This window comes from Pinus tabuliformis, chromosome 6, assembly GCF_031772625.1.
Source record: "Pinus tabuliformis cultivar Carrire ecotype Pingquan chromosome 6, CPIR1, whole genome shotgun sequence".
Lineage (NCBI taxonomy): Eukaryota > Viridiplantae > Streptophyta > Pinopsida > Pinales > Pinaceae > Pinus > Pinus tabuliformis.
Genome location: NC_142292.1, coordinates 1983352170 through 1983364320, shown reverse-complemented (window position 1 = coordinate 1983364320; position 12151 = coordinate 1983352170). Strand labels below are relative to the sequence as shown.

The following is a 12151-nucleotide window of genomic DNA, read 5'->3' as shown; positions in this document are numbered from 1 at the left end:
CCTGTTGTTGTGCTAAGTCTAACGCTAATTCGGCCTCTTTCAGGTCTTGACCTTACCATAGAAATCAAGTGAAGCACCTAAGGCCTTGCGGCCCTCCACAACAAGCAAAATTGAGGTTTATTAGGCCTCTTTCTAGGGCTTGGCCCTCCTCCCTGTGCACAGAATAATGACAGACCTCAAACATAACTAAATCGACCTAAACAAAACCCTATGTAAGGCACAAAACATCCACAGGGATTTCGTCCTTCTTTCTGGGCAAACTCGGCCTACCTACCAACAAAAGACAAACCATAAACTTGCACCCTTCCTCCTTCCAGCTCCTTCAGAAGTTCTACATCTTCTTTGGTTGGATATGCTTCTAGAGATGGTTTATATGATGTGTTGGAACCCTCGGCCCCTTCAATATGTACCTCGGCATGTTCTAGGCACAAATCTGAAGTGCAACGTCCCTTAACTAGGGTTGCAACCCTCCTTCCTTGCTTAGAAACAAACCTCCAAACTAGTGTTATTTTCCCACAGAGATCTCGAACTCCTTTAACAGCTTCAAGCAAACCCTTGAACTTGTCCATGCTGAAAAGAACTCTGCCCTCTAGGAAACCATGCATATTCTCCTAACTTCGACCATCTCTCTCCATGATCTGCGGCCCTCCTAAGGAAAACCTAACATAAGAGAGGTTACATCTCTCTTGCACACAATGAACCTCTACTTAGGCTCTCCACTATTTATCCTTTTCCCTTTGGGTCACTTAGGAAACCTTTAGACTTAGGGTTTTCGCCTCTTGACCCTTTAGAATAAATATTTCTTTCCTTTTGGTCCTAAACCCACATCCTAGGTGGAAAACCCCACTTTTTGTGAGTTTCCTTCTCAGAAATACCTTCCAAGCTACCCAAAATTCCAACATGTTGGAGTTGCATTAGCAATTGCTTACAACCAATACACTTTGAGAGCAGCAACCATCAAGTCCTTGAGGTTGTTCCAAAGAACCATCAATACATAATTACACAACAATGGTTGCAGGTGCGTTGGGTACGTAGGTCTATAGTAAATATATAATTTCCAAGGAGAAGTATCCCTAGCAATGGATGATGCTACTTCCAATAAAATTTTGAGTTCTGGAGATTTTGTTCTTACGGTTTCTCAAAGCTCATAACACTGCACTAGACATGGTGTGTTGAATACAATCATTGAGGTGAAAAGCAATTATGGATATATATTTGCTTTCACAATCAAAATTATTGATAACTCAAATAGTTCCTTTATAAGACTACCAGTTAAATTGCATTGTAAATGGGTGCATTTTCGACAGTAGTCGACACCCTTATTAAGTTAGCCACATAAAGGATCATAGTTTATTATCTTCATCTATGTGAGCATTATAGCTGACAAATTGGAATATTACTAGTTATTGACAGTGAGGCTTCTAAATTTAAAGCCCTGTCACTTAGGCATGCACAAGACAGCCTAAGCCACAGCCGAAACCAAAGCCTCAAACCTCGAGCCAAAGTCAAAGTTGAAGCCAAAGTCAAAGCCATGAGCACGACTCAGTTTTGGGTCATCTTCAAACCAACCTTAGTTTGCAGTCATCTTCAAATTGCCAATTGCGAACACTTCCAAATAGTAAAAAATCAACTTCCAGCTAGGTCAAGAAACGTTCTGAGAACTGTTGAGCCTTACAGCCAAGTTCCAATTGTTTGCAACCATCTTCAAATAGTCATTTGCAAGCACTTCCAGTTCACAAAAGACATCAACTTTTACCTAAATCAAGAAATTTCCAGAGAGTTGTTAACCCTTAAAGTCGAGTTCCAGAGTTGGTGATTAGCCTTAAACCACCACTTAGTAGAAGACTTTGGCTTCTCCTACCCATTTGGTTTTCGGTATTCCTTAAACCATCACAGATTTAGAGAGCAAATTCAACTATTAGTAGTTGTCCTTATCTCTATTCTTGGGCTCACATACACCACTTCAGATTGGGGGGAGTGGGATTGTCAAACACCTAATCAATTAGGGATATGATGTGGAATGTGAACTCTCATGAGGATTCCAAGAGACCTTAGAAGTTGAATTCAAATTTACCAAAGAAATTTGAATGATGAAATCTATTCAAACTGATCCAGATATTGCTATTGAATCTAATGTAACATGGCAGAATGAAAATATAACTAACAGAATCTATCAGAATGCCTCAACTTCATTCAACTGCCCTACCTTTGATGCAGTCTTCAAATCCTCAATGACCACAATGATTGCCCTAGCACCTATGTGGTAAAAACCCCACACCTAACAATTGGCATAACTTGGGGTTTCACTCAATGGGTTTTTCGAAGGGGCTAAACGATTTAACAAATATGGATTTGGTTGTCGTCACAATAAAAGATTAGGGCTTCTTTCGTCGCCTTGGAGCTCATAAACCTGAGAAATCGAATATGGATGCGATTATATGAGATTCAAGTGTATTTTACCTTGAAGAGGATTCTCAACATCTTAGCATGATTTTTCTTGCACCTTTCATTGTGAGTGTTTGCGAACACGGCACTAGCACTAGAAGAACCATGGAAACAGTCAAGTGGAAATGGAAGAGTGTTCTCTATGGCTTCCTTGATTTCTACCTGATATATTTTCATATTAGCAAAGAGCAAGCAAACTGAAACCAATGTTCTCTCCATGCCACATGCATATCAAAGTGGGAGAAGAAGTCCAGACCACATCTACATGCAATGTGGGGCCCATGAGATAAGAGTTCAAGGTCTTAATAGTTGATTTGGACTGAGAGTGAGGCACGTCAATGTTCTTAGCGTCAAAAATGCTTAGAAATTAAAGAAATATCTAGCTCAATAGTTGCGACTTCAAATCCAAAGAATGGGGCATATTATAATGAGCACACAGATCTTGAGTTCAAGCCTACAATTCTTGGAACGAAATGGATAGTCAAGTGTTAAGAAGCAAGGGTGGAAATGTATAGAGTTGCGACATCAATCGAAGATGATTGAAGAAGTTAGATCTTAGAGGAGGGTTTCAAGCCAAGTCAAGCACGCAAGAGTGTGCAGGAAAAGATAACATGTAGAAAAAAGAAGGTGCAACCAAGTCCAAGAAGGCCACAAAAAACGTTTATGCATAGGAAAATAGACCAAGGTGTGTTTTTGCATGCACAGCACCCGCTAGAAAAGCAAATGAATCGCTGGAAATGAGATCGACAAGATCAAGACTACTCAGGAGCAGAGGTCAAATGGAATCAATAAAATGGCAAAGGTCATAGAATAGCAGAGAGTGTTACATTGATGGTGTCAGGCAAAGCGCGGGTCTATTGGGAAAAGGGCCAAGACTTAAGCCTACTCTGACACCTCTATTAAACCATGAGCCAAAATTGGGAAAAGGGGCCAAGACTTAAGCCTACTCTGACACATCCCCCCTTAAGAACAACTTGGGATAGGATTGACGGATGTACAAATATGACACAATAGGAGAAGGAAGGAGGCATTAGAGCATATCCCCCCTTAGTGACAACTTCCTGAACTCCAACCATAAATCGAAGTTTAGTAAACTTTGCCTTTGTGAGAGCCTTTGTAAAGATGTATGCAACTTGATCATCTGTTGAACAATATTCCACTTAAAGAACATGGTCATGAATGAGCTTTCTGATGAAGTGCATGTGTAGTTCAATGTGTTTGTTGTGCTGATGTTGGACTGGATCTTTGCATAGTTGAATGGCACTTTGATTATCACACCAAAGTGTAGTTGGATGTTGTTGCTGAAAGCCAAACTTTGACAGGATCTGAATAAGCCACAGGGCTTTCTTACTAGCTTCTACAGCACCATGATACTCTGCTTCTGCTGAAGAAAGAGAAATGGCACTTTGTTTCTTGCAAGCCCATGTAATAGGTCCAAAACCAAGAGTAAACACATAACCTGCGGTAGACTTCCAATCATCAGGGTCACCAGCCCAATCGGAATCAGTGAAACCAACCAATAGAGGAGATGCCCCTGCACTGTAATGAATCCCAAACTGAATTGTACCTCGAACATAACAAAGTATTCTTTTAGCTGCTTTCCAATGATTTTCATGTGGATTTTGCATAAACCAAGCAATAAGGAAAACAGCAAAGGAAAGGTCATGACAGGTATGGGTCAGATACAAAAGTTTTCCTTACAAGTTAACGGTATAAGGTAGCATCAGCTTCAGGGGAAGTACAAGTGACTAAATGTTTGACTCCAGACTGAAAGGGAGAAGGGGTTGGCTTACAATCTTCCATGTGAAAGTGGCATAGAGGATCACAAGCACACTTGGATTAGGAAAGCGGAATACCTTCCTTGGATTGCAAGACTTGAAGACCAAGAAAATAATTCAAGTGTCCTAAGTCTGTCATTTCAAACTGCTTTTTAAGACTGGACTTCACATGGTTTATAAGGTTGGGATCACTATCAATAAGGATAAGATCATCAACATAAAGAACAAGAATGATAAGAGACTTACCCACTTTCTTGGTGTAGACAGTGTCGTCAAAATGACACCTAGAAAAGCCAGTATCTAAAAGAAAGTTATCCATTTTGGCATACCAAGCCCGAGGGGCTTGCTTGAGACCATAAAGCGATTTCTTAAGCTGACAAACAAGGCTAGATTCTGTTTGTATAAAGCCAAGAGGTTGTTCCATATAGATTTCTTCATGCAAGTCCCCATGCAAGAAGGCAGATTTAACATCCATCTGATGGACTTCACATTTGAAAGAGGCACCAAGGTAAAGAACAAGATGGATAGAGTTCATTTTGGCAACAGGGAAGAAGGTTTCAGTATAGTTAATGCCTTCAACTTGTGAAAAACCCTTAGCAACAAGACGAGCTTTATGTTTACCAACTTTTCCATTTGGTCCTAACTTGGTTCTATAAACCCATTTGCATCTAACAAGTTTTCGTCCCTTTGGAAGAGGAACAAGATCCCATGTATCATTTGCCAATAATGAACGATATTCTTCATTCATAGTTGCGTCCTAATCTGGATGGCCTGAAGCTTCTACAAAGGTGTCAGGATCATAATTTGCTGAAGCTTGAGATAGTAAAGAAGAAGCTCTATCGCACTGAGAACGTGTACGTCGTTGATCTGTAGGATCACCTGCAAGAGCACCTGTTGCATCTCGAGTAGCAGGAACCCATTTTGGAAGCTGAGGAGCTGAAGGAGGATCCTAAGAAGGTAGGGGAGGATTGTCATCCTCGCTGTCACCATCTGAAGAAGAAGTATTTTCAGAAATAGAAGGGATAGAGAGAGGTGGCACATTCGCCAAACTAGGCTTGTAGGCCGATATATTTTTAGCAAACTTTACATCTCTTCTAATGATAACATTTTTGGACTGAAATGGAATAAGTCTATATCTTTTGACATCTTCAAAATATCCAACAAAAATACATTTTTCACTCTTAGGTTCTCAAGCTTTATGTTTCTCATCTGGAATATAGGTCCATGCTTCACTTCCAAAAACACGAAAGTGACTTACATTTGGTTTAATTGAGCTCCATGCTTCTTCTGGAGTGATATTCTTTAAAACCTTAGTAGGAGTGTGATTTACTATGTAATTTGCACAGTTAATTGCTTCTACCCAAAAATTAAGACTAAGTCCTTTAGATTGAAGCATACAATCAGACATTTCCTTTAAGGTGTGATTCTTCCTTTCAGCTACACCATTTCGTTGTGGAGTATATGGAACAGAATGTTGCATTTGAATTCCATGCTCAGTGCAAAAGTTGATGAATTTATTGTTAACATATTCTCCGCCATAATCAGATCTTAGCTTAAGAATTTGATGTCCAAATTGTTTCTCAACAAAGACCTTAAAGGCCAAGAACATATTAAATACTTCACTCTTGAGTTTTAAGAAGTATACCCAAGTGCGTCTAGAGAAATCATCAATGAAAGTTAAGAAATACTTGTAGCCAAAGAATAAAACAACTAGAAGTGGACCACATAAATCACTATGCACAAGCTGTACAGGGGCTGAGGCGTGCCAAGAGGCACGTTTTTCATAACTATCCTGATGATGTTTTCTAAGTACAAATCTGGAACAAACACCATCTCTGCAATATACCATAGGAAGACCTGTCACCATATTTTCTTTACATAGATTTTGAAGGGAGCAATAGTTTAAGTGACCAAATTTCTCCTGCCAAAATTCGCTCACTTCATCATTATGAGCAACAAATACCGAGGGAAGAGTTGATGACCCAAAGTTATTAAACTTATACAACCTTGTAGAATCATCAGCAATGCCAGTAGCTAAAATCTGTCTAGGATCTCTTAGGTCCTTAATTACAACATCGTGAGGTGAAAATTCAACGGTTTTACCTTCACTTGAATGAAGGTTGCAGGATAAGGTTGGAACACATAATACATCATTAAATTGACCATTGTCTAGATGAACAGTTCCATTCCCGACAACACTAAGACATCTATCATCACCAACATATATATTTTTGGTGTTACAATCATTTAAAGAAGAAAACATGGCTTTGTTCTTTTCCATGTGATAAGAAGCTCCAGAATCAATGAGCCACTCATGAGAATGAGAAGAAGAAGATACATTTAGTGCATAAACAGACCGAGATGCTTGACAACAACATGTAGAAAGTGTTATTCCCGAATATGAAGTTGAAGTTGAAGTTGAAGAGTGCTCCAAATGGATGTTATGCTTCTTCATTGTTGCTTCCAAGGCTTCCATCTTCTTAAAGCATTTGCATTCTACGTGGCCATATCGATTACAAAAGTTGCAATGTCTATCAGTGTTTTTCCCTTTGTTTTTATTTACCTTATCATTCTATTAAATTGATTTTTCATTTTGAGACTAAAATTGCTTAAGACCCTTGTTTGGTTTAGGACCATTCTTTTTAGGATACTGCTTCTTAGGATTCTTTGAATTTGGTTGTTGTTGGGCGGCTAAGGCTTTCTTAGAAGAGTTTCCAAGATTAAGAAGACCAAGATGTAAGATTTTTTCTTGTTCTCTTATTAAAGAATCACAAAAGGCATCAAAAGAGAGGGACTTGTAGTCTTGTCCTTGAGAAATAAAGGCTTCTCTAGTAGAATGGAAGGTGGAAACAAACACAGAGTAGGTTGGTCCCAACTTAATAAGAATGGAATAGATAAGGCTACCATCTTCTTTCTTAACCTTAACACCTTCCAAGAGAAGTCTAAGGGTCTTGAACTTGGACAAAAAATCTTCAATGGAAGAAAAATTATTGGGTTCCAACGTAAGCAACTCATTTTCGAGTTGAGGGGCTCTAATTTCATTTTTAATTCCAAATACTTTAGTGAGTTGTTTCATTGCTTCATTAGGGGTATCAAGTTCTGCATTATGGAATCTAGGGTCTAGAGAAATAGACATCCCTATCAACCCACGTGCTTGATCTTGCCTATTTTCCCATTTGGTTGTCTTATCTTCATCTTTAGGTTTAGTTTATTGGCCTGGGGCTATTCTGTAAAGACCTTTACTTCTAAGTAAATCCACAATGTAAGACCACCATTGGAAGTAGTTGGTGCTATCAAGAATAACTTGGCATGGACTTTCCATTTTAACATAAACTGAAGCTATAGATGCTGAAACTAAGTGTTCCAATGGAAAGATCTCGAAAAAATAGGCCGATTAAAAAAAACAGCTCTGAAAACAGCTTTCGAATAAAGAAGTTATGGTTTTTTTAAGAAAAGTTGTTGAAGATGCCGACAAAGTGCGTGAATGTGCGAAAGTCAATGATAATGTTATATTTAAAAAAAAAAAATCCCCCCCCACCCCCTGCCTTTCCAAACTTAATCTAATTAGTTCACTACCAACAAAAAAAAAAAAAAATATGTGACCCACTTTTATAAATAAGTGAAAGTCACCTTTTTACAATGGTACTTCGTGAGCTGCACACAAAATTGTAACTTAAATAAAAGATAAAGAGACTTTAAAAGTATAAGTGACTCACTTTTTATAATGGGTGAGAACACTTTTACATAAAGTAACTTTAAAACATAAGTTACATGTGCTTTTTGAAAAAGTATCTCAACAAAAAGAAAACTCAAGACCTCTATTCTCAAAAAGTAACTTTGGAAAAGAGGAAGGAAGGGGTTTTTTTTTAAATATTGAAGCTTTGGGGTGCGTGCTTACTTGAAAAAGCTCTTTTTGCCTAGAAAACAAAAAACCACACAACCTAACACAGACATACAAAAAAAACAAACCATATGGCTTAAAGTTAGCTTTCATCGGAAACTAACTATTTTACTCAATAATTCTAGTTTTCCAAGATCACACTAAGGCGCGACAAAAAAGAGCATACGCATGAGAAAAATTCTTCCTTTATGTTTCTGATTTGCCCAAATCGCACAGAGTCGCGGGGCAAAGAGCATACGCAGAAATGAAAGGTATAGATCCGGTAATAAAAAACAGAGAGCTAAGTAAACAGAAATAAACAGAGAGATAAATAATTAAAACTACAAATAAAGACTATATACCTCCAAATCTTAAAAATGACGTAGTTGGGGCTACCGGAAACCTTTTCGCATGAAACGATAGGGGTTCCTCACTGGAACAGATGCTCCTAACACAATAGAGCAGTCATCTTGGCCCGAAAGCGATCAGAAACAGTAGATCTAGGAAACGACAGTGGAATGCAGTTGTACCAGCTTCGGATTTGGATCACCAACGGATGCGGCCCTCAAATAGCGTTGATACCATGTAGGAATTTACAAGGTAAGTTCCTCAGATAGGACACCAAAGAACACCGCTCACAAACAGATCACAGACCAATACCCCAGTATTCTTGACGTGGTTAAAACCCTCAAAGAGGTAAGCAGTCCACGGCCTGAGCCAACACAGCCACTTCAAGCAATTTATTAATGTAAGAGAAAAGAAATTTACATAAACTTCTCTTAGAATAAGTCACCCTACAAATGACCCTCCATGCTCTTTAAATAGACATCATGGACCAATCGGATGTTAAGCCACAGATCAAGTGTCGGTAATATCGAGGAGAGACTAAACCGTCCGATCACTTCATGTCTAGAACATATCATGACCATCGGATTGTAAGTTACAAAAGTACATAGTAAAGAAACACACTTTACCTAACTCTAAACTAGACCAAGTTATACTTAACTATTTCCTATGTCAGAATATCCTAACAAAAACTCTTGACATGACTGATCTAGGCCTCTTATATTATCATGTATGTAGATGACATCATTACTATAGATAGAGAGGCAATTGTTATTAAACAAACATAATCAAATATGAGTAAAACTCTTGACATAGCTAATTTAGGCCTCTTATATTACTCTCCATATGTAAAAGTTTGGCAAATAGGTAGCAGAATTTTTGTCTCAAAAAACAAATATTCTAAGAGCTTGCTTGACAAGTTCAAATAACAAATTACAAAATCTCATTGACACCTAATAAGAAAGAGTTGAAGCTTCTAGCCAAGACTGACTCTAAGGCAATTAACGAGTCAATCTATAGGGAACGAGTGGCAATCTTAATATTCCTTACAACCACTAGACCTAATTTGGGCTATTGTGTGACCTACAGGTCCATAGTTATGACAATGTCAAAAGTAGAACATTGCATTGCAACAAAAAGGGTGTTGAGATAAGTGAAAGGGACACTTCAATTGGGCACTATGTACAATAGAAGCAAAGACCCTTGGTTGTTGAAATGAACAAATTTCATTTACCTCATCCAACATATGAATGACAATAGACTAAAATCCAAGACAAATAGTATATATAATTGAATAATGTATGAATGAATGATGATAATACAATGCTATGCAATAGCATAATATATGCATTGACTAGTCATGATGGTTGAACGGTCATGCCCCTTGGGTTATGTCTTTTAACTTAATTATCATTATTTATTATAATTATCATTTATATTATTTTTATTTTTATTTTCATTATAGTTGTGTCTGTATACAAATTCAAACTGAGCATGTTATGTGGATGATAGAAAACCCTCTTCTAGATATGTGTTCAACCTTTGCATGGATGCAGTTACATGGGCCAGCAAGAAGCAACATGCAATAATCGACAAAAGTAGAATATTTAGGGGCAATGACAGGGACATGTGAGGCAATTTGGCTCAAGAGGATGCTTTTAAACAAGAAGATGTAGGAAATGCAGCCAACCCTCTTATTCTCCGACAACCAATGGGTGCTCAAATGAAACAAGAATCCACTTCCACAAGCGTGCTAAGCATGTTGAAATACATTGTCACTTAATCAAACAACTTGTAGAGGACGGATCTATTGCACTGCAACATATGGCCAAATTGCAGACTTTTTAATAAAGCCTTTGAGTCCTGAAAAATATGCAAATATTTGGGATAAGCTTGGTATGGTTTGTACATTGACCATTAAGAAATGGTTTTAAAGTAATATCAGATTAATAGTTGTCAATTAGATATTAGACACTGGTTTTAAAAAATCATGTTGTCTTTAGGTTATTTTATGCTTTTATGATTTATTTCACTTTAGTGTGTTTCTCAATCTATCCCACATTCATAAAATGGATCGATTTGACTAACCCGTAACTATAAGGAGGTTTTAACTCCTCACTTTATTAATACAATACGAAGAACTCTCTCAAATTTATCTTGGTTTTCTTAATGTATTTGATTTGTGTGATGTTCAATGGCTGAGATGGAGGGAAAATTGTAGTAGATGCCATAGGAAGGCAAGGATGAGGATTAAAGGAATATTATAAGGAAAATTTTGCCATGAGGTTTCTTAAGCAACTAGTGTTTCTAGCAAAATTCCTTTTATGTTCCGAAAATAACACAAACTATTCCATTATAAATATAAACTTCAGTAACAGTATTGTTCTTTCAACAAAACAATAAACCATACAGTGTAAGGCTATAGTTCAACAATTCAACAGTATTAATATAGCCAGAGTTCAACTGTCCAAGAGAAATCCAACCAGTTCCAGTACAATTTCAAACAATTCTAAACTAATTTTGAATTTAACAGAGCTTGTCTATTGATTACTATACCCTATCAACTGATCCAAGCTACACTATATTGTTTGACAAGAGAAACTTCCTGACTAGCTTCAAAACGAACCCTTATCATGCTATAGGGATTGTGCATAATGTGGCTGAACTCAGAAATGGAATGCGAGTTGTCTCAAGAAAATAGCAAGGTATCAAAAGGATGATTGAACACTGTTCTGATCTTAACTCTCTCAGAGCTCCTCCGAAAATTCGTCTCCGGGTTTTCTATGTTTGCTTTAGGATTCGAGCCTACTCCAGACCTCGTTCTAGCCTCAGTGAGGGCTTGGATTATCATGACTAGCTTCAGCTTCAGAGATAGACAAATTTGGGTGGTCACATAATGGCTATCAGTGAATCCGTCCACAATTCCGGCCTTAGGTACTGTTCAAAAAATGACATTCAACCCCAATAGTATTTCGGCCTACTTCAGATAGGTTTTCCTTTGTTTATCTAATGATTTTCCTTTCTCATCTCCTCTTTCCTGTCTAATCATGTCCCATGAGAGCTTACATGTAGAAGCATCATGTCCATTTCTATTACACCATATGCAATGAAGATTAGGGTTTTCTCCTTGAAAATATTTGCACCCTTGCCTCTATTATTCTTCCTTCCTCGTCCTATTCGGCCACCTCTTCCTCCAGAAGAATCTTGTGCCTTATTCTACTCTTTCTGGGAAGGCACACAGCTTCTTCAGGAGACTAAGCAGCTGTCTTCTTCTTTCCAAAACCCTTCTCTCTTTCAGTAAAATTCTCCACAAGAGAGTCAAAGGAAATCTCCTTAAGTTTGCCACTAGCTTGTAATGAGATGACTGAATGCAACATAGAAAATAATTTGAATACTTCCAACAAAAACTGATATGTCTTTGCAATAAAATTGATTGGCTATGTCTTCAAAAAGGTCACCAACTAGGGATGCAAGCTCTCAATATTCATACAATACACTTTCCAACATATACCATCCACACACAATGCAATTTCATACCATATAACATATGGCCATCAAAAAAAGAGCTTAACCAACGAATGCCACATACCATATTACATACCACTCATAACATTCATAAAGAAAAAGGGCTCAATGCACATATGGCTCAACTCACAAAATCAATTATATGGCTCCAAAAGGCTCAACTTATAAAACAATTATA

The 12151-nt window shown here is 37.7% G+C and overlaps 1 protein-coding gene across 1 annotated transcript in view; it reads right to left on the bottom strand.

The window, feature by feature from the left end:
- Nucleotides 1–12151, bottom strand: part of LOC149267159 (pumilio homolog 12-like) — a 199926-nt gene that overhangs the window by 79518 nt on the left and 108257 nt on the right. The gene's annotated exons all lie outside the window — the stretch shown is intronic.